At 41.1% G+C, this 22,072-nt stretch overlaps 1 protein-coding gene and 1 non-coding gene across 7 annotated transcripts in view; both read left to right on the forward strand.

The window, feature by feature from the left end:
* FMN1 (formin 1) overlaps positions 1 to 22,072 on the forward strand; it is a 481,578-nt gene that overhangs the window by 91,505 nt on the left and 368,001 nt on the right. The gene's annotated exons all lie outside the window — the stretch shown is intronic.
* Positions 14,863 to 14,929, forward strand: LOC127484031 (small nucleolar RNA SNORD52). Its single transcript, XR_007910812.1, has one exon. It is a non-coding gene; the product is annotated as a small nucleolar RNA SNORD52 (small nucleolar RNA).

The following is a 22,072-nucleotide window of genomic DNA, read 5'->3' on the forward strand; positions in this document are numbered from 1 at the left end:
TTATTGTTGTTCTTTTTTTTTTTTTTTTTTTTTTTTGGACAGGCAGAGTGGACAGTGAGAGAGAGAGAGAGAAAGGTCTTCCTTTTCCGTTGGTTCACCCCCCAATGGCCGCTGCAGCTGGCTCACTGCTATCTGTGCACTGCGCTGATCCGAAGCCAGGAGCCAGGTGCTTCTCCTGGTCTCCCATGTGGGTGCAGGGCCCAAGCACTTGGGCCATCCTCCACTGCACTCTCGGGCCACAGCAGAGAGTTGGACTGGGAGAGGAGCAACCAGGACAGAATGTGGTGCCCCAACTGGGACTAGAACCCGGTGTGCCCGCGCCGCAGGGGGAGGATTAGCCTATTGAGCCGCTGCATCAGCTTATTGTTTTTCTTTTAAAGATTTATTTATTTGGGGCCAGTGCTGTGGCACAGCGGGTTAAAGCCCTGGCCTGAAGTGCCGGCATCCCATATGGGCACCGGTTCTAGTCCTGGCTACTCCTCTTCCTATCCAGCTCTCTGCTATGGCCTGGGAAAGCAGTAGAAGATGGCCCAAGTCCTTAGGCCCCTGCAACCATGTGGGAGAGCTGGAAGAAGCTCCTGGCTCCTAGCTTTAGATCTGTGTAGCTCTGGCCATTGCGGCCATCTGGGGAGTGAACCAGAGGATGGAAGACCTCTCTCACTCTCTTTACCTTTCTCTGTAACCCTGACTCTCAAATAAATAAAACAAATCTTAAAAAAAAAAAAGATTTATTTATTTGAAAAGTGAGTTACAGAGAGAGAAAATCTTCCATCCACTAATTCACTCCGAAGTTGTTTACAAGGGCCAGGGCTGGGCCAACCTAACAGGATCACAAAACTTTATCCAAGACTCGCATGTGTGTGGCAGGGGCTGAAGCACTTGGGCCATCTTCTATTGCTTTCCCAGGCAGAGAGAGAGAGAGAGAGAGAGAGAGAGAGAGGTCTTTCATCAGATGGTTCACCCTAGTTGGCCGCAATGCCTGGAGCTGTGCGGATCCAAAGCCAGGAACCAGGAGCTTCTTCCAGGTCTCCCATGCAGGTGCAGGGCCCAAGGACTTGGGCCTTCTTGTACTGCTTTCCTAGGCCAAAGCAGAGAGCTGGATTGGAAGTGGAGCAGCCGGGTCCCAAACTGGTGCCTGCGTGGGATGTCGGCACTTCAGGCCAGGGCGTTTACCCGCTGTGCCACAGTGCTGGCCCCAAAATGCTACACTCATTAACAGTCACTCTCTGTTTTCCTACAATCCCCACCAGCCCGAGGAAACCGCTAATTCACTTTGGATTTGCCTATTCTGGACACTTCAAATCAGTGCAGTCATTCAATATGTGGTCTTTTGTAACTGGCCTCTTTTACTTAGCACGTTTTTGTGATGTATCCTTTCTATGCACAAATAATATTCCATAGTACGGCTAGAGAACATTTTTGTTTGTTTCTACTTTTGGCTGTTGTGTATAATGCTGCTATGAATATTTGTGTAAAGATTATTGAATATTTATTTGGAAGGCAGAATAGAAAGACAGAAAGAGAAGGAGGGAGAGAGAAAGAGAGAAACATCTTCCATCTATCTCCTAATTCTCTTCCCAAGTGCCCATAACAGCCAGGACTGGGCCAGGCCAAAGCCAGGATCCAGGAACTCCTTTCCAGCTCCCGTGTGGGTGGCAAGAGCCCAAGTACTTGGGCTATCATTGGCTGCCTCCAAGGCACATTAGTAGAAAGCTGGATCAGAAACTGGGACCCTTGGACTAGAACTGGTACTCCTGTAGGAGATGCAGTTGTCTCAAGTGGTGGCTTAACCTACTATGCTAAAACACCCACCCCATTGTGTACATGTTTTTGTGTGGATATACTGTTTTAATTTCCCTTGGCTCTATACCTGGGAGTAGAATTGATAGGCCATATTATAATTCTATATTGAATTTTTGAAGAAATACCAGAATGTTTTCCAGTGCTACTGTACCATTTTATATTCTCAGCAACAGTGTGTAAGCATTCCAGTTTTTTTTAAATCCTTGTCAATTGACACTTGTTATCTGCCCTTTTGATTATATTCATCCTATTGGACATGAAACAATGTTGCACTGAGATTTCAATTTGTATTTCACATGATTCTTTAAATTATTTTTTCATATTTTAAAACACCTATGTATGGTTGAAAGTATTTTACAACACTTTAAAAAATCAGAATAATTTATAAAGGACATACGCAAAGTACTCTTGAAGACACACAGTGAACTAACTCATAGATTTTGAGGCAAATACGCCATCAGAAAAGGCCAGAAGCAGCATGCCTTGTAAATATTAAAGTTAACATTTGAATAGCAGTTTATAATTACATAGCACTTATATATGTTGACTCATTTGAATAATTATTTTCTTAAGTGATTTACAAAAACAATTTTAAAAATGTAAAGGCTGATAAAAATATGCTGCATGCCACAGCACTAAAATTTATTTTACTGTGGGAAAATTATTTTACTAAAAATACTGACAAGTTTTCTATAACTTAAGTAGAAAAGAGAATAACAAAGGAGTAGCAAACGAATTTAATACATTTTAAACAAAATGTCTTGTTGCTTTGTATTTTCAGGTTCTGTCCTGAATATAGGCAAGCATTAAGAAGAAAAAAGAGGGGAGAAGGTCCAATGTGAGGGTCTATGGGTCCCTGTTCTTTTAATGTTATTTGAGATGTCTAAGTAGTTCTCCTAAGAAAGTGCTCATCTTCTGCTTTGCCAAATTTGACTTTTTTTGGGGGGGGGGGTGGTCAGGAAACTATTATAGTGCTACTTTTAGAAAAACTTAGAAAGATTTGTAAAGATAGCCAGAAGAAAACCTTCTATATGGGCCAACATTGTAGGGCAGTGGGTTAAGTTGTCATTTGGAGCACTGGCATCCAATATAGGAGGGCAAGTTTGAGACCCAGCTACTCCACTTTCTATCCAGCTCCCTACTAATGAGCCTGGAAAGGCAACAGTGGGTGGCCCAAGTACTTGAGCCCCTGCCACCCACATGGGAGACCAGAATGGGGTTCGCGATTCCTGGCTTCAGACTGGTCAAGCCCTGGGTGTTATAGCAGTTCATAGAGTGAAGCAGTGGATGGAAGATCTCTCTCATTCTCTTTCTCTCTGTCTCTCCATCTCTTTCAAATAAATAAATAAATCTTTAAAAAAAAAAGAATACTTTTGATCATCATCAACCATAAACATTACTGTTAAAATTTATATTCCTGTCCAATCTTTTTATACTAAAAATATAAATAAATTTTATACTAAATATATATTTATACCAAAACCCTACTACATATTTTAGCTCAGCATACTATAAACATTTCTCATATTTTTATACATTTTATAAGTATTTCAACTATTGTGAATTGTTCCTTATGAAGAATGGGCCATCCATTTCCTATCATTTACCTAATTTTGAACACTAAGATTGTTTATAATTTTTCAGTGTTCTAATATAACAAAAATTTTTGCAAGAGATGTTCATATTTTTCTATATAGTAGGTTCCTAGGAGATGTAATACATTTTCAAAATTATGATAATTATATGCATTTTAGTATTTATCAAATTGTTCCTCAAAATTTTATTCAATATAATTCTACCCAAAGAGTACTAATATACTTGTTCATTTACTAATTCAACAAAGACTTGATGGGAACTTGCTGTTTCCAGCCATTGAGTGAAATGTGGGGGCTAACATAAATATGAGCATAGACCTGCTTTCTTAGAGCTAAACACTGATTTTTCTACTCTGTTGCCAATATTACATATTTTCAAGGGTTTAGGCTTTTTTATTTGATTTAAAATGTTGTATTTTATTGTTTTAATTTGCATTTCTGTATTACTGGATTTTTCCATAATCATTGGCTGTTTTTCCCTATTTGCCATTTGCCCACTTATCAAAGTCTTAACAAAAATATGGAAATTATCATGGATTTGTATGTTGTCCCTTCTCAGGATTGTCACAAATCTTGTTTGCATGTTAGAATAAGACTTTCATAATTTAATAAGATACTTTGGTCTTTCTGTTACCATGCCAAATACCCATCTTTGTCTTGATAGAATCATGAGGCATTTTCTAGAACAAGTATGGGTCATTCTTCCTTGCCTTTGGAGGAAGAAATGGACTGTAAATGGTCAAGTTATGAGAACTTTACTAGGTTGCTCAGTTTTTTCTTGGGCCAACCTTGAGCATTGGCCATTTTGATTATTAGAATGGATAATGCTTTCCCTGTTCTGGAAACTGATTGATCATCTGAAGGATTCATATTGGGAGGCCGAATGGTAATCAATATTGTAGGCTGAGGTCACTGACAGGGGCCAGAGGCAATAACGTGTGAAATTTAAGATGAATTGCTTTTTGGTTTTTATCTGAATTTACTAAGACTGGGGAGTTGTTTGTGCAAATGTTGTCTTTTTAGGGTCTCTTTGAAGTGATCATCTAATGAATCAAGGAAAAGGCAGTTAAATCCCACTTGGTGAGAACATCAAAAGAGGAATAGGATACAGTTACATGGTAGGAGCCAAGGGCTATCAGTTGACCTTTCTTAAGAGTAGGGTGAAGAATTTGGGTGATTGGATAGTTTTTATTATTTAGTGGCCTTTTTTATCCTTTTGTCTTTATACTTTTCCTTTTTTCTCCTTATCTTGTCTAGGCCTGGGCTAGTTTACTTATTTAACAGCTGAGTTAGAAAATTAGAAAATAAAAGAAATACTAACAGCAAAACATCTGGAGTTATACCTGTTTTTTAGTTCCTAATATCAGCGGATTACCTTTATCCTTTAAAGTTGAGAAAGCCACAGCAATGATCCTTTAAGTGTCTTCCATATCACATCCTCAAAATTTCATAATTTAATCTACTATTTTACTTGAAGGATAAGGAAACTAAGAGTCTCATTTTGAATAATTATTATTATTTAATTATTTTTATATACCATTTTCTCCTTTTTTCTATTCACAGGGGTAAAAGACATGTTGATGGTTCACACCATCTGATTATTTCAGTATGATCTGTAGCTTTATATATTATTCCCTCCTACCAAACTTTTTCCAAAGCAGCAAGTATTTAAACTATCCAGTTGATTATCATATATATTCGGTTTTCTCGTTAAGCCAACAAGGATGTCAATGATTAAGAAATACCAAAAATGGGGCTAGCGCTGTGGTGCAGCAGGTTAATGCCCTGGCCTGAAGTGCCGACATCTCATGTGGGCGCTGGTTCTAGTCCCAGCTGCTCCACTTCTGATCTGACTCTCTGCTATGGACTGGGAAAGCAGTATAAGATGGCCCAAGTCCTTGGGCCCCTGTACCTGCGAGGGAGACCCAGAAGAAGCACTGGCTCCTGGCTTTGGGTTGGCGCAGCTCCAGGCATTGTGGCCAGTTGGGGAGTGAACCATTGGATGAAAGACCTCTTTTTCTCTCTCTTTGCCTCTCCTCTCTCTGTGTAATTCTGACTTCCAAATAAATAAATAAATAAATATTTTTTAAGAAAATAAATACCAAAAATGAATAGACAGAGAAAGAAACAGAGGGCTTACTCAAAGAATGGCAAGAACATGGCATTCATCTCACACTTTTCTCCTGTTCCAGGGCAGGCACCATTAATAAGTCATAAGTTTCCACTGAGCCTGAACATAGCCCCAGAATTCTTGCTAATGTTTTATTCTTTTTTTTTCAAAGATTTTATTTATTTATTTGACAGGTAGAGTTTTACGGACAGTGAGAGAGAGAGAAAGAGAGAAAGAGAGAAAGAGAGAAAGAGAGAGAGAGAGAGAGAGAGAGAGAGAGAGAGTGAGAGAAAGGTCTTCCTTCTGTTGGTTCACTCCCCAAATGGCCGCAATGACCAGAGCTGCGCCGATCCGAAGCCAGGAGCCAGGTGCTTCCTCCTGGTCTCCCATGCAGGTGCAGGGGTCATCCTCTGCTGCTTTCCCAGGCCACAACAGAGAGCTGGACTGGAAGAGGAGCAACCGGGACTAGAACCGGCACCCATATGGGATGCTGGCGCTGCAGGCCAAGGATTAACCTAGTGCACCATGGCGCCGGCCCCTCCCAATTTTTTATTCTAATCACTGGTTCCTAATAACATACCATCCAAGCTAAAATCTATGTCCTTTTCTTCATAGGTTTACCAAGCACCTCTGGGGCTTTAAAAGTTAACTGTAACTGATCCATGTCCTACATGAGATACCAAAATACATTAATACTTCCTTTTTCTGTCTTTTCAAAGAGGGGACACGCTAATGCCATCTACAGTAGAAGACAGACCTGAAACCTTGCATTGTGTCAGCTAACTTTGAAACTCATTAATTACATAGTTTGGGGAAATGAGAAGTTCTATGGGTAACATACTTAGGAGAGTTGGCCAAGAGGTAGTTACAAGAGGCATTTCTGCTGGAAGGATATATGAGCAGAAACCTGTGTGGTGTGAGGAAGTCAACCATGTGGCAGAACGGGGGATGGAGTTCCAGCAGAGAAAACACTAAGTGTAAATGCCAGAGATAGGAGTGGGATTAGTGTATGCAAAGACAGCAATAAGGTTGAGGTGGAGTGAAGCAAGTAAAGAAAGGAAAGGAGATAGGGGAAAGAGGTATGCAGGGGTTGGATCAGGCGAGGTTCTCCAAGGCCAGGGTTTTGAATTTTATTTTAACTATCATGGGAAGTTATTGGAGGATTTTGTTCAGAGAGGTGGTGTGACATTTTGGGTGCTTTGTGGAGAGTGTTAAGAGGGGCAGGAGTGGAAGAAGGGCAGGAGTGGAAGAAGGGAGAAGAACTTACGACCATGTCAGTTGCCTAGATGAGAGTAGATGGTGACTTAGACTGGGTGGCAAGCATCAGTGAAATTGTCAGGTTTGGGACACTATTAGGTAGTAGAGCAAACAATATTTAAGCATAAAACACACGTGGAATGTGAAGGAATCAGAGGACTCAAGTATAAATCAGATTTTTGACCTTGGAAACCACATGAACATTGATGCCATTTACTGAGGCAGGAAAGACTGAGGCAGGAACAAGTAAGGAGGAAAATCAAGAGTTTGGGATGAACATTAGCCAGGCAGTAAATGCTTGAATGCTTCAGCAAGATAGGAGTGTGAGTGGTCATGGCTGGATAAATTATTTGGGAGTTACTAGAGTTTAAGTTATATTTACAATTTTGTGAGTGAGTAAAATGATGAACAGGAATGAGTGAAGATGAAGACAGCCAAGTCCATGTCTTTGGGGTGTTGAAGCACTTAGGGCAATGGTTCTGTTAGGTGAGATGGCATCCCCCAGGTGATGCTTGGCAATTTCTGGAACTATTTAAGTCATTGTCTTTGCTAGGGGAAGAAGGGAAGGATGCTACTGACAACTAGGAGGTAGAAGCCAACGATGCTGCTAACCACCCTACAATACTGGGAACATCCCTATACTGAAAAGTATTATCTAGTCCACAACGTCTATAGTAATGAGGTTAAGGAGCTGATTGAGAGGTAAGGAGGATGAAGAGCCAGAAAAGGGACTGAGATGGAGTGAACAGTGAACCAAAAAGAAATGTGGAGAGTGCTGAGGATGTATTTTCTAGAATGAGATTTCAAGGAAAAGCATGTATTCAACTCTACTGGATGCTACTGAGAGCTTCCATGAGAATGGGATTGAGAATTGACCACCAGACGTGATGATAAAGAGGACTTTGGGTGGCAGGTACCCAAATACTTGGAGCAATCTTCTGCTGCTTTTCCCAGGCCATTAGCAGAGAGCTGGATTGGAAGTAAAACAGCCAGGACACAAACCCGCACCCATATGGGGTGCCAACATTGCAGGTAGAAGCTTAATCTGCTTTGCCACAGTGGTGGCCCCTGAAAAGTAATAGATTCAAATGAAGTTTATACATTTTTGTAGAATCATGTGCACATTAAGGAAAGCTGGTTTGTTAAGATGCCAGTTAGGAAGTTCATGATCCACATGAGTACTGAGTCTGATTCCTGGCTCTGGCTTCTGATTTCACCTTCCTGCTAATCACTTCTGGGAGGCAGAAGTGATAGCTCAGGTAGTTGAATTCCTGCCACACATGTTGGAAACCTGAACTGAGTTCTCACCTCTCAATGTGGATGCCCCAGACATTGCATGCATTTGTGGAGTGAACCAGTGAATGGGAACTCCCTCTGTCTCCGTTTTACTGTCTGCCCCTATTTCTCTCATTCTGTCACTCTCTCTCAAATAAATATATTAAATTTTGAGAAAATTAAGCTGGTTTTAAGAAAAGTTATATAAGCAATACCAAGTGAAATTTTTGGTGCTCTCATTGTTTAATATTTTTGTGTTTTTGAAGCTCTGGCTTTGGTGATCCTAATTAAACCAGGAGTTCCTTGATAGAAAATCATGGTATGTTATGAAGTTAGGAAGATTTGCATAAATGAGACTGTGCCATAGCTCTGAGACCCTCAATAAGCAAAAGTAAATGGATATTTTCTACCATTCGCAAGACTCTGGTTCAGTGACTCTGGTTTCTCAGTTAAATTTTCCCAATTTTTTTGGAGGAAAAAAAAATCTGTTGGCACTGGTAGGAGTCATGTAGCCATTTGCTGACCAGTCAGGCTTTAAAGAGTCCAGGTCATGGCAGACTTGGCTGCTCAGAGCCTTCCCTGTGTACTGGGAACAGTTTTCAGAGAAAGAGGAATGTTTATGGAACAGGAAGCCATTCTAAAAATATCTTTCAGTTTTCATCCCTTTATTTTTGCCATCCATATATGTCCGCAGCAGTGTGCTGCAGTCCTACTGTGCATAACTACAGGCACTTCCTTCCCGACAGGAGGCAGAACAAACATACAGCAACTAGATCTGGAAGTAGCATTACAGGAACACTGTTCTCTGAGTCCACAGTCTCAAGGTGGTATTTTTTTCTTTCTTGTTCAATCGTGGATTTCTTATAGTATTTTATGAGTCAAGTGGATACTTTTATTATAACTAATATGCCTTAATAATGAGATAAAAAATGAAAAAGTAAAGAATATTTATTGAAGGATAAAACAGAAATGTTCAATCTAGATATCCCAACAGTGTGTAAGAAAGTACAGATTTAGTCAAGACTACCTAATTTTCCAGCTGTGAAAAGGTCATGCAGTACACTGAGTCTTTCTCCAGTCAAGTCCTCTTTTGACTTTAGCCAGCATTTTCATCTGTCTGGGTTTCTTGCAAGGGGGCCCCTTTGTTTCTGAGGGGTTTGGCAGTCCTCTCAAGATAATAAACACTGTCAGAGTCTTCTGAGCTCAAAATGGCTCAGAGAAAAATTTTCTTTGTTATTCAAAGAGGTGACGCCTGCTCCCCACTCGTGATGTGGGAAGAGACCTCCACTTAGCAATGACACAGCTTCCAGCCTAGAGTCATCAGAGCCAGAATAACAACGTTTAGTATAGTGTTGAACCATGTGTTTGGCCCAGCAATTAAGATGCTGGTTGGGATGTTTGCATCTCATATCAGTGTGTTTGGGTTTATGTCTCCCTGCTGCTGATAAAAGAGCAAACTGCTACAAATTCTTCATTTGTTCTACAAAGGTCTTTTAAGTCCATTATACTCTGAGGATGCAAGACCCATGATATTGTCTCTACTTACAGAGAGTTCAAAATGTTTGATACTGTTCCTAAGAATGGAGTAACATTGTTCTCCGGTCTATTTGCCTTACTATCACCAGAAAGCTATTTTTTTCTAGGATTGATGGACACTGTGGGAGGCAGCAGATGATGGCTCAAGTACTTGAGTCCCTGCCACTCATGTGGGAGATCTGAATTGAGTTCCTGATTCCTGGCTTTGGCTACTGTAGGCATTTGGGGAGTGAAGTAGTAGATGGGAGCTCTGTCAGCCTGTCTCTTTCAAATAAATATATAAAAATTTTAAATGTTTAATATTAGCCCTTCAGTTTCTGATCCTCTGTATCCAGCCGGGAGAGAGATAGCATCATGTATTGGTCATCAGGTTGGAGCATGTACTTCATGTCCTGAGGCAATTCCTTTAGGCCAGGGTGGCCCCTCTCTCACTCTGAGAACTGCTGGAGAGGGTCCATCTATCTTCCGTGTGCTGTAGAAACCACCACAAGTGAGGCGTCAACATTCTCATTGCTTTGTCTTCTAATGCTGCAAATGTTAAGACTTGAATTAGCATTATTTTTTAAAGATTTGATTTTTTTCACTTTTTGCAAAGAAGAAATAGTGCAAATCAGGTCAGCAAAGTAATACCTCTATTATTTTGCCTTAAATTATCCAATTTTTCCCTTTTTGGTTAAATCACACTATCCTTGAATCTGTAGCAAATCACAGAGCTGTTTTAGAATTAACTTATCTGGGGCTGGCGCCACGGCTCACTAGGCTAATCCTCCGCCTTGCGGCGCCGCCACACCGGGTTCTAGTCCCGGTCGGGGCGCCGGATTCTGTCCCGGTTGCCCCTCTTCCAGGCCAGCCCTCTGCTGTGGCCAGGGAGTGCAGTGGAGGATGGCCCAGGTGCTTGGGCCCTGCACCCCATGGGAGACCAGGAAAAGCACCTGGCTCCTGGCTCCTGCCATCGGATCGGCGCGGTGCGCCGGCCGCAGCGCACCGGCCGCGGCGGCCATTGGAGGGTGAACCAACGGCAAAGGAAGACCTTTCTCTCTCTCACTGTCCACTCTGCCTGTCAAAAAAAAAAAAAAAAAAAAAAAAGAATTAACTTATCTGGAAGACACATATTATTACTTTATGCAGTAATGGTATTTATGTTTTCTTAGCCAATTTGGTTCTCAATTGTCAGAGCTAACATGGGTCCATCTCCTCTTAGTTACACTGAGTCCTCTGGTATGCCGTTTCCCCTCATCTTGTGTGAGGGTGGTTAGGGCTTTCCTGGGGCACTTTTCACATCCCTACTGTAGGGTTTTCATTTACAATAAAGGAGAGAATAAATTATCTGGTGCTTCCATTCATCAGCAACGAGTCCTAGCTGTGACTCATACCTTTCTTTTGAATTATAAATTGTGCCAATAACTATGTATATAAATGAAACCCAGGCTCACCATAAAAACTTGCCTCCTGAAATGCTTATCAGCACAATACAGTTCAGTCTTGTTCTCTTGCCCTTTTGAAGCCATAATTGATGGTATTCTGCTTATTTATAATTTCTCAATAATGCTAGGCTCAAAACTCCCTCATTTATTGCTTGGTAGAATCATTCTGGAAAAAGTTTATTTTGAATGTGAAGGTATTGTTAAATCCTTCTTGCCTTAAAAATGTGTAATGAACTCACTTCTATTCTTAGCAAAGATTTTGCTCACTTTATAGATCAAGGGCTTTCCTGAAAAAATTGCCTATGAATTTAATTTTCTTTTAATAAATTTATTCTTATACTAACAAGCATAATACATTGCAGCTGTATGTTGGATAGCTCATAACCTAAAGAAATAGTAACATATCATTTGAGGTTAAAGTACTCCTCTCAGGGGGAAAATGGCAATTTTCAGGTAATGATAAGATGCTAAAATCAAATTACTACACTAAAGATCATTAAAATTAATTTTATGATTGACCAAATAGAGTCAAGGTGTAAAGAAAAAGAAACCTTGATAACTTAGCTGAACATAACATTCTGAAAAGAACCTGCCTCCTTTAACATTCCACCTGAAAAGACGAAACTCATTTTTCTGTCCATACCCCTTCCACCTGTTCTTTAACATATTGTAGTTTGACGGGAGGACAAGAAACAACAGAAATATTTCAAAATGGATGACATACAACTTGAGAACATATGTGTTGAACCACCATTTGAACTTGAAAGTGACTACTTTTGATAAATGGAGTTCTGCGCCTTTCTACATTTTTGCCTCCACGATGTCTAATCAAGCCAAGGGGGATATTCTGACAACAAGAGTGTATGTAGTGCTTATAGAGTGCCAGGCACTGCTCTTAGTGCATTGCTTATATTAACTTTACTCTTCAGTAACTACAGAGGTAGAACCAATATTCCCCTCTCTTACAGTGGAGGCTGGGACATAGGGAAGTGAAATAAATTGCCACAGGTTCATGGCTAGCAAGAGACTGGAACTGAGATTTAAACCTAAGCTATTCTGCACCAGTGTTCATACTAAGCTCAAGAGTAGGTGCTTATTAAAACTGATTTAAAAAAATTTTTTTAAAAAAAGCAGAGCTTATCACATCAACAGCCTGGATGTTCTGGGGGATAACGTTGTGTAGTGGATTAGGCTGCAGCATGTAGCACCAGCATCCATATCAAAGTGCCAGTTTGAGTTCCAGCTGCTCCATTTCTGATCCTGCTCTGCTAATGTGCCCGGAAAGGCAGCAGAGGAGGATGGCCCAAGTACTTGGACCCCTGACACCCACAGAAGTCTGAATGGACTTCTGGTATTCTGGCTTCATCCTGGCCCAAACCTAAATGTTGACTGGAATTTGGAGAGGGAACCAGTGGGTGGAAGATCACTCTCTGTCACTCTGCTTTTCAAATTAAAAAAAAAGAAAAAAGAAAAAAAGCCATGGATGTTCTGTCTATAAACTGTTCATGTAATGTACAAGGCTACTTCAAAATATTTGTGGAAAAATAGAATGAAAAGATGTTTATATTTGGGAAAAACTTTTTTAGAACTATATATTGTTTTCTTATAATATGTACTTTTGAAGATCCCCTTGTGTCTAGTTCACTTAATAACTATCATATACTTGTTAAAAGCAGGTAGATGTTGTCACAATGTAGGTTAAGCCTCCACTTAGGATGGCTTCATCCCTTATTGGAATGCCTGGGATCTATTCCTACCTCTGTTTTTCTGATCCAGTTTTCTGCTAGTGTACTTGGGGAAGCACTAGAAGACTGCACAAGTACTCAGGCTCCTGTCACCCATGTGGGCTACTCAGAAGAAGCTCATGGCTTCAGCCTGCACAGCCCTTGCTTTTGCAGACATTTGCAAAGAGAACCAGCTGGTGGAAGGTATCTCTCTGTCTGTCTCTGTCTCTCTCATTCTCTCTCTCTCTCTCTCTCTCTTTTTTTTTTTTTTTTTTTTTTTTTGACAGACAGAGTTAGACAGTGAGAGAGAGAGAGAGAGACAGAGAGAAAGGTCTTCCTTTCATTGGTTCACCCTCCATATGGCTGCTATGGCCAGCACATTGCGGCCAGTGCGCTGTGCCGATCCGAAGCCAGGAGCCAGGTGCTTCCCTCTGGTCTCCCATGCGGGTGCAGGGCCCAAGCACTTGGGCCATCCTCCACTGTACTCCCAGGCCACAGCAGAGAGCTGGACTGGAAGAGGAGCAACCGGGACAGAATCCTGGTGCTCCAACCAGGACTAGAACCCAGGGCGCCGGCGCTGCAGGGGGAGGATTAGCCTAGTGAGCCATGGCGCCAGCCACTCTCTCTCTTTTTCTCGCTCTCTCTCTTCCTCCCTCCCACCTCTCTGTAACTGTGCCTTTCAATAAATAAGCAAATTTTAAAAATAAAATAGGAAGTATGATGGAAAAAAAAAACAAGAAAGGGTCTGCTCAACTCTTCCTCCCCATCAAAACTTTTCCCTATAATGAGAGATATTTTAACAAGTAAACTAACACATTCTGTAGAGGAAAAATTAGATTGCTGTCATAGTAACCACTGGAGACACTTGATTTAAACAGGGAGATCAGAGAAGATGTAATTAGCTCCTGGTCTAAAAGTTGGGTAAATGTAAATTTCTTCATATTAAATACCCATATGAGAAAGTTTTATTATAATCCTTGATCTGGTGGAAAAGAAGTAAAACTGAAATCAGTGTTTTCATAATCCATTTCCAACTTTAGGAGGCTTGTGGAAGGGGCAGAAAGCAGAGAGACATCATTTCATTTGGCTTTGCTCAGGGGTAGTGCCTGCTGCAGACTCCTTGGGCTTGTCCCACAGTTGTGGTGCTGATAATACCCAATATCGATTACATCTTATGGTGGAATCTTTCCCTTCTCAAGAAGAGAAGGAAGACAGGAGGAATGGACAAAAGGAGTGAAGAATGGAGGAAGGAAGGAAAGAAGGAATTCTGTAATTTAGGGGTGACACAAGACTAGACTCACCTCCCACCTGAGGGAACTAGATCCCATTTACTTAAATTTCAGCTTTATGAGAATAACTCAGTTGTGGAGTTTGAAAGAGAATTTCCATCTTCCCATTCTCTCAAGTTTTTACTCTTCTCGTTACACCTGCTTATGCATCTTCTCATTTCTTCTACAGCTCTTTCTTTCCTTAGAAATTAAGGCGGAAAACACACCTCTGAATGCAAGTATAAATGCTTCTGAAATTTGCTCTCTGTTGCTTGTGAAGATGCATGCCCTAGGATAAGAACGCAGTATGTGACTCTGAAGTCTTACAGCCTCATAGTTAGGCAAATGTAAATAAGATAAATTAACATACCACAGAGTGTAATCCAATAGGGCTACCATGTATATACCTATGGAGAACTCTAAGATAACAGGAAAAGGGGAGACTTAGTCTGGAAGGGCATGAGTTAACAGCACAGAGGAATTGAGTTTTAAGGAGAACTCTGAAGGCTAGGTGGCACTGTGTCCTTCAGATACAGGTGAGTGGTCAGTGCAGCTGAAGTGGACAGATAAAGTATGGTATAGGAAACGGAAAGCAGCCCACTGTGACTGGAAGTTGGGATACCCGTGTGCAGTTATGGAGTGGTTATGGAAAAGAATGTTTCAGTCAAGCATAAAAGGTCTTCCTGCCCAACTGAAGAATTTAATTCTATTCTTTATGCAATGAGAAGTCATTGAAGGTCTGTGAACTGTCATATCAAGGACTGAGGGATAAGATTAAAAGTATACACAAAGTCTTTTCAGTTGTAAGCCTCCTACTACTAAAGAATGACAGAAAGAGTAAGCTGTGCTCCTGGATTAAGATAGAATTTGGGGGATGATGATTTTACATACTACAGTCTCTGACACTGGTACTGATGTCAAAAATAAGTTCCGACTTGTTCAGGAAAAAAAAGAATTTATTTTATGTTTTGGATGTGGATATGAATGAGGTGTTGGGCAAGGATTGCTATGAAAGATTACAGGATTACCCAGATAAATAGAGTTACAGTTCTCAAATTAGGATATATTTCCGGACTTTGCCAAATGGGCCACCTTCAACATGCACATCTTGAAAGAATACATGACTAGCAGACAGTGGTTTGGATTGACCTGCACAATTGGGCTCACTTTGCAGCTTCAGTTTACTAGAGAATTTTCAATGTTCTGCCTTCCTCCTTTGGTAGTTATGACTTGATCAAATCCATTTCTTACACTTTATAATTTTAAGTATTTTTTCTGATTATAAAGGGAATATTTGCTCATTGTATAAAATTTAGAAAGTCCATTGAGAAAGCAGGGCTGGCATTGTGGCAGAGTGGGTTAAGTTGCTGCCTGTGATGCCAGTATCCTTTATCAGCACTGATTAAGTCCTGCCTACTCCACCTTCAATTGGGCTCCCTGCTAACGTTCCTGGTAAAACAGCAGAAGATGGCCCAAGTGCTTGGGCCCCATATCCACTTGGGAGACCTGGATGAAACTCCTGGCTCCTGGCTTCAACCTGGTCCAACCCTGACTGTTGTGATCACTGGGGAGTGAACCAATAGATGGAACATTCTCTCTCTCTCTCTCTATTTCATTCTCTCTCTGTGTGTGTGTGTGTGTGTGTGTCTCCCTCTCTCTCCATAATTGTGACTTTCAAATAAATAAAGTTTTATTTTAAGATTTATTTATTTTATTTTAAAGGCAGAGTTACAGAAAGGCAGAGGCAGAGAAAGAGATGGAGAGAGGTCCTTCATTCGCTGGCTCATAAACCAGATAGCCACAATGGCCAGAGTTGTGCCTATCTGAAAGAAGGAGCCAGGAGCTTCTTCCGGGTCTCCCACGCAGGTTCAGAGGCCCAAGGACTTGGGCCACCTTCTATGGCTTTCCCAGGCCATAGCAGAAAGCTTGATTGGAAGTGGAGCAGCCGGGGCTTGAACCAGCACCCGTATGGGATGCCAGTGCTGTAGGCAGTGACTTAACCACAACACCGGCCCCATAAATAAAGATTTATAAAAATCTACTTGAAAATACCTTTTTAAAAATGTAGAAGGTACAGGAATATAAAAAGAAGAAAATGAAAAATGTTAAAAATGTTACAAATATTTTGGTCTCATTATACATATTAAAATTTGGGCAAAATTGCATTTTGTACTTTATTTCATACCCTGAATATTCTCTTATCAAATATTCTTTGAAAATATTATTTTAAATAACTATTAATATTTCATAGTATTGGCTATATCATCACTTATGGCATTGGTTTCTCACTTTTTTCTATCATAAATCATACTTTGACTTATGAATGTACAACTTAACTCTTTATAGTAGATCTTGACTATTATTCTTCTAGGATAGAAGAATGATGGAAGATGATTATTCTTCTGGGATAGATTCACATAAATGGCTTTGGCTTTTTTTTTTTTTTGGTTGAAAGATAAGAACATATTTTCAGTATTTTCGAATGCAGGTTGGCAAGCTGTTCTGTAGACTCAAATAGTACCTATTTTTGACTCTGTGGGCCATAAGGTCTCTGTTGCTGAGGCTGGTTCTCTTCCTCCTCCTCTCATTCCCTTTCCACCCTCCTCTCTTAAAAATGTAAGGAGACAAACTGTAGGTTCTCTGTGACCCTTGGGGGCCATTGTTGTCACCTCTGTTTCAGTTTTAAGTTGGCAAATAGCTTTTCAAGGTTGTGTATGAATTTATACTTTTACAAGGAATCTTTGAGTATATTTGTTTCACAGGTAGCTTCCCTGTACAGTCTTGTCTTTTTCTTAAGGATTTATTTGAGAGACAAAGTTATAGAGAGAGAAAAAGAGAGTGAGACCAAAGAGAGAGATCTTCCATCTAAAAGTTTACTCTCCAAATGGCCACAGTAGCCTAGACTGGGCCGGGATGAAGCCAGGAACCTATTCCATCCAGGTCTCCTACATGGATGGCAGGGTCCCATGCACTTGGGCCATCTTCTACAAGAGCTGGATTGGAAGTGGAGCAGCTGGGATTCAAACCAGTACTCATAGGGGATGACTGTGTTGCAGGGAGTGGCTTAACCTGGTGCCCATATGGGATGCCAGTGCCGCAGGCAGAGGATTAACAAAGTGAGCCACGGTGCCGGCCCACCTCTACATTTTTCTACTGTTTTTTATTCTACAAATGTAATACTATATGTTCAGTTCACAATATTCTACTTGGAGCAAACATTTAGCCTAGTGCTTAAGACCCTGGTTCAGAAACCCATGTCCCACAGGGGAGAGCCTGGATTTGAGACCCAGCTAAAGCTCCAGATTCCAAGTTCCTGTTAATGTAGATCCTGGGAGGCAGCAGGTGATGACTCAAGTACCCGGGTTCCTAGTACCCATATAAGAGACCTAGATTGAGTTCCTGGTTCCTGGCTTCCAGCTTGCCCAGTCTTGTCTATTGTGGACATTTGGGGAGTGACCCAGGGGATGGGATCTCTCTGTCTTTGTCTCTGCATCTTGATTAAGTAAAATAAATGTACTAAAGACAGTTATTTTGTTAGGAACTGAATATAAATAAATATACTTTTTTTTTTTTTTGACAGGCAGAGTGGACAGTGAGAGAGAGAGACAGAGACAAAGAGAAAGGTCTTCCTTTGCCGCTGATTCACCCTCCAATGGCCGCCACGGCCGGTGCACTGCGGCCCACGCACCACACTGATCCGATGGCAGGAGCCAGGTACTTATCCTGGTCTCCCATGGGGTGCAGGGCCCAAGGACTTGGGCCATCCTCCACTGCACTCCCGGGCCACAGCAGAGAGCTGGCCTGGAAGAGGGGCAACCAGGACAGGATCCGGTGCCCCGGACCGGAACTAGAACCTGGTGTGCCGGTGCCGCAAGGCAGAAGATTAGCCTATTGAGCTGTGGCGCCGACCTAAATAGATATACTTCTAATGTATTACAGCCTGGAATGGCCAGGGAGTGTTTTCTGCTTTCTGTATATTGAAACCACAACAATATTCCCTCCTGAAAGTGTTCCTCCTTCAGACATGAAGGTTTCCAACTTCACCAAGCGGAGGGTTTCAAAGAAAGGAAGCAAAAATTCTTTAAGTGATTTAGTGGATATAGTAGTGAGAAATGCAATTGGTTTCACCTCTACTTTTGGTTCCAGATCTGTGTATTGTAAGAAAAATGTCATCATATTTTTCCTACTAGTTGAAGGCATATATTAAAACCTGGACAAATGACAAAGATTTGTGATAACATCAAAGCTGTGAAAGATACAAGGATGGTGATTTATAAAATAGTCCCACTTAAATTTCTTTCTGGTTAGTGAGAAAACTAGAAGGCTTTTAGCAAATGACTGGGTTATTGTGAACTTACTTACATTGCTTTGCCAACTGCAGTTGCTGTTTCAGATATAACGTCCCTACCAAATATATTAGCACAGCTCTGTGGACCTAATATGCACTTATTGATTTAGAAAGTGTTTTGTTTTCATATCAATTAATTCATTCTCACCAAGAAGCGACAGAAGTATACTATCACTGCCTTACTTTAAGGCTATGAGAATTTCTTATTCTGTGTCATGATATAATCTGAAAAGAATTTGATCATCCTGATAGCTCACAGAAGATTACACTGGTCCATTACATTGCTGCTATTATTTTAATTGGGTATGGTGAGCATCAGGTATCAAGTACCCTATATGCCGTAGTAGAATGCAAGCATGCTAGGTAGTAAGAGATGAACACCATCCATGATGCCAACTCTTGTATCAGAGTCCTGACAGGACATAGCTGGTACATTCATAAAGGTTTAAACTGAATATAACTTGAGACATTATGTCCAGACTGAAGGGGAGGGGAAAGGAGACAAGCATGGGTTTGTGAGGCTCCCAGGAACTAGCAGCAGCCAAGAGCCTTTACCAGCCTTAGGCCTGAAGGGGAGGAGGAGGGGGAATATATTGTAGAAGCGAGATAAGAACTGGAAGCGTGGAAGGCAGAGGCCATGCAGCAAGAGCTGTGGGTATAGAAGAAAGTGGCCACATCTAAAATCTTGAATCATCAGCGGTGGAGTGGCATGGCTCTTTGTACCTTTTCTCTCAAGTTTCTGCTGTTTACTCTGTATGTTAGAAGTTCTCCACTGGCTGTCTCATAATCATTGGCTGGCTGTAGCTCCTTAAAATCTGAGGATTTGGGGCACACATTGTAGCACACAGGGCGTTAAGCCATCACTTGGGATGGTCACCTCCCATTTTGCAGGGCTAGTCCAAGTCCTGGTTGCTCTGCTCCCAATCCAGTTTCCAGCTAATTTGTCCTGGGAGGCAGTGGATGATGTTCAACTACTTGGGCCCATGCTACTCACCTGTGTACCTGGATGGAATTCGAGGATCCTGGCTTCAGCCTGGCCCAGCCCTAGCTATTGTAGGCATTTGGGGCATGAACAAGTGGATGGAAGCTCTCTCTCCCTTTTCCTTTCCCCTCACTTGTTCTCTTGCTCTCTGTCTGCACTTCAGGTAGATTGAATATAAAATAAACATTAAAAAAATTTTTTTTAAAAATCTGGGAACTGTGAAGCTAAATGGAAACCTCCAGTGCCTATGTAAAGATGGACTAGATTTTAAAAATATATTTATTTATTTGAATGGCAGAGTCACACAGAGAAAGTGAGACACACACACACATACACACACACACACACAGAGAAAGAGAGAGAGAGAGAGAGATCCATCTTCTATCTGCTGAACGCTCCCTAAATGGCTATAACAGTTGAGGCTGGGCCAAGCCGAAGCCAGGAGCCAAGAACTCTATCCAGGTCTCCCACATGGATGGCAGAGACTCGTGTACTTGAGTCATTATCTGCTGCCTTCCCAGGTGAATTATTAGGGGCCTGGATCAATATCAGAGTAGCCAGGGCTTGAACCAGTACTCCAACATGGGATGCTGGTACTGCAAGTACTGGCTTAAGTCACTGTACTCAAACACCTACCCTGAGATGCATTGGATTTAAACTTCATGGTCGGGTGACCTGTGATGACCGTTTATTGAGGAACCTCCAATCTCTGTATCTCCAAGTTCTTTCTCGTGAGCTGGCTGTGTTTTTCCCACAATAATGGGGAAACAGTACCTGCCTAGCCCTAGAGACTAAAAAGTGTTCTGTGATGAAAAAAGCTAAGGCCTCAGCATTCAGTACTCAGGAAGCATATGGTTACTGAATCTTCTGTTTTCTGTGAGTCAGCTAGACATCAGTTGTGTCTGACCTACCTGTCGTCCAGAGGATAAACGTTGTTGATGAGAGAGAGGAACAGTCACTCAGTGCTAAGTAAGGCTATCCATTTCTCTCTGACTACTGCATTAGCTGCATTCCAAGTATTTTCTACTTTCCCTTAGGATTCTTCTTTGGTTGTAGTTATTCTTAAGTGTATTGTCTGATCTCCAAATACTTGGGGTTTTATTGATAAATTCCATATTCACTTGAAAATAAATGTATTCTGAAGTTATTAGATGGAGTCTCGTATGTGTATCAGTTTGGTAAAATTGGTGGTTGGTGGGGTTTAATTTTTTCATATCCCTATTGATTCTTCTGTAAACCTGTTATTACTAAAAAAGGAGTGTTTAAATTTCCAAATACAATTGTGAATTTATCTATTTCTCACTCTATTTCTGATGGCTTTGCTTATGTGTTTTGAAGTTCTGACACTAGATGCAAAATATCCAAGTTTAGGACTCATGTCTTTTTGATGAATTCATTGCATCATCATTGTGGAACTTGTCCTTTGTCTTACCCCTCCCCCATCTTTTTTCTGAAGGGCTTTCGGCACTTTAAGGTTATCATTCTGTTAAATTCTGGGTTGCAGAGTCTGACAAGAAGTCTGTCCTAAGTCCTTTCTTCAGTTTTCTACACATAATATTCTTTTTTTTCTCCCACTACCTTTATAATATATCTTTTCACACTTTTTTCCAGAAATATTATTTATGATGGTTTCTTTGTAGTTATGCTGCTTGAGGTTTATTGAGCTACTTTGATCTGTGGGTTTATAATTTCATCAAATTTGGAAGGTTTGAGTGAATGTTTGTGTGAACAATTTTATGTCCTTCCTCATCCCCTTCCTCCTAATTATGCATATATTAGACTGCTTGGTAATGTCTGCTGCGTCACTGGGCCTCTTTACATTTTTTCATTCCAGAAATCCTCCCTTTACAGAAAGCCTAGGCAATTAGTGGCTCACCTTCTTCATTTTCATTCTCTCAAGGATGGTGGGACTGCAGTGCTTGCTAGTGAATACCTGAAAATAGTTGCTCCAATATTTTCTTTAGTTTTAGCTGTTTATCGCAAGAGGTTAACTCTGGGCTCTGGATTCAGAGCCCAGTTCTACCACTTACTGTTGGACCCTGAGCAAAGTCAATTTCCAATTTCATTGTTTTCTTATCTTTCACCCGGGGTTATTTTATCACTACCTTGCAGAATTGTTGGGAAAATCCTCAGTGATAAGCAATGTGTATAGAATGTGTGACACAAAGTACATGTTCCATATGTGGAACATGACTCGCCTTTAAGAAAATGGATCTGCTGAGAGGAAAGTGATAAATCAGGCCTCCTCTAAGGTGCTGGGTGGAGTGCAGGGCTCTTCCTAACTACTGAGGCCTGGTGGAAGAAGGGAAATGAAAACCTCTGGTGCCCAAGATGTTTGGGCAAAAGGTGGCAACGTGGACATCTAGATGTCCACCAAGGCCACCACTTAGCCACTCTTCTGGAGAGCTCACCACTTTAGTTCCTAATCATTGGACAGTCCAAATGTATCCAGACTTTTGTGGTGAGAAGGACAGAAGTTATTGGTAGAAAACTAGACCAGCCTTATTGGCTCTAGTGCTGACAAAAAGCTCGTAAAGGTCAGTGTTGGTCAAAATATCCAGGGTCGAGCTCCGGTGAAGGTGAGAACTAACTTGATTAAACAGCCATTTCGCTCATAATTTCATATGAAAAAGTCTTAGATTTGCTCCTTTTTTTAGTGCATATTTTAAAGAAATTTTATTTTTAATGATAAATGTTTGAGGTGGTAGATATGTTAATTACATTGATTTGGTCATTATAGGATATATATG

This window comes from Oryctolagus cuniculus, chromosome 12, assembly GCF_964237555.1.
Source record: "Oryctolagus cuniculus chromosome 12, mOryCun1.1, whole genome shotgun sequence".
NCBI classification, from domain to species: Eukaryota; Metazoa; Chordata; class Mammalia; order Lagomorpha; family Leporidae; genus Oryctolagus; species Oryctolagus cuniculus.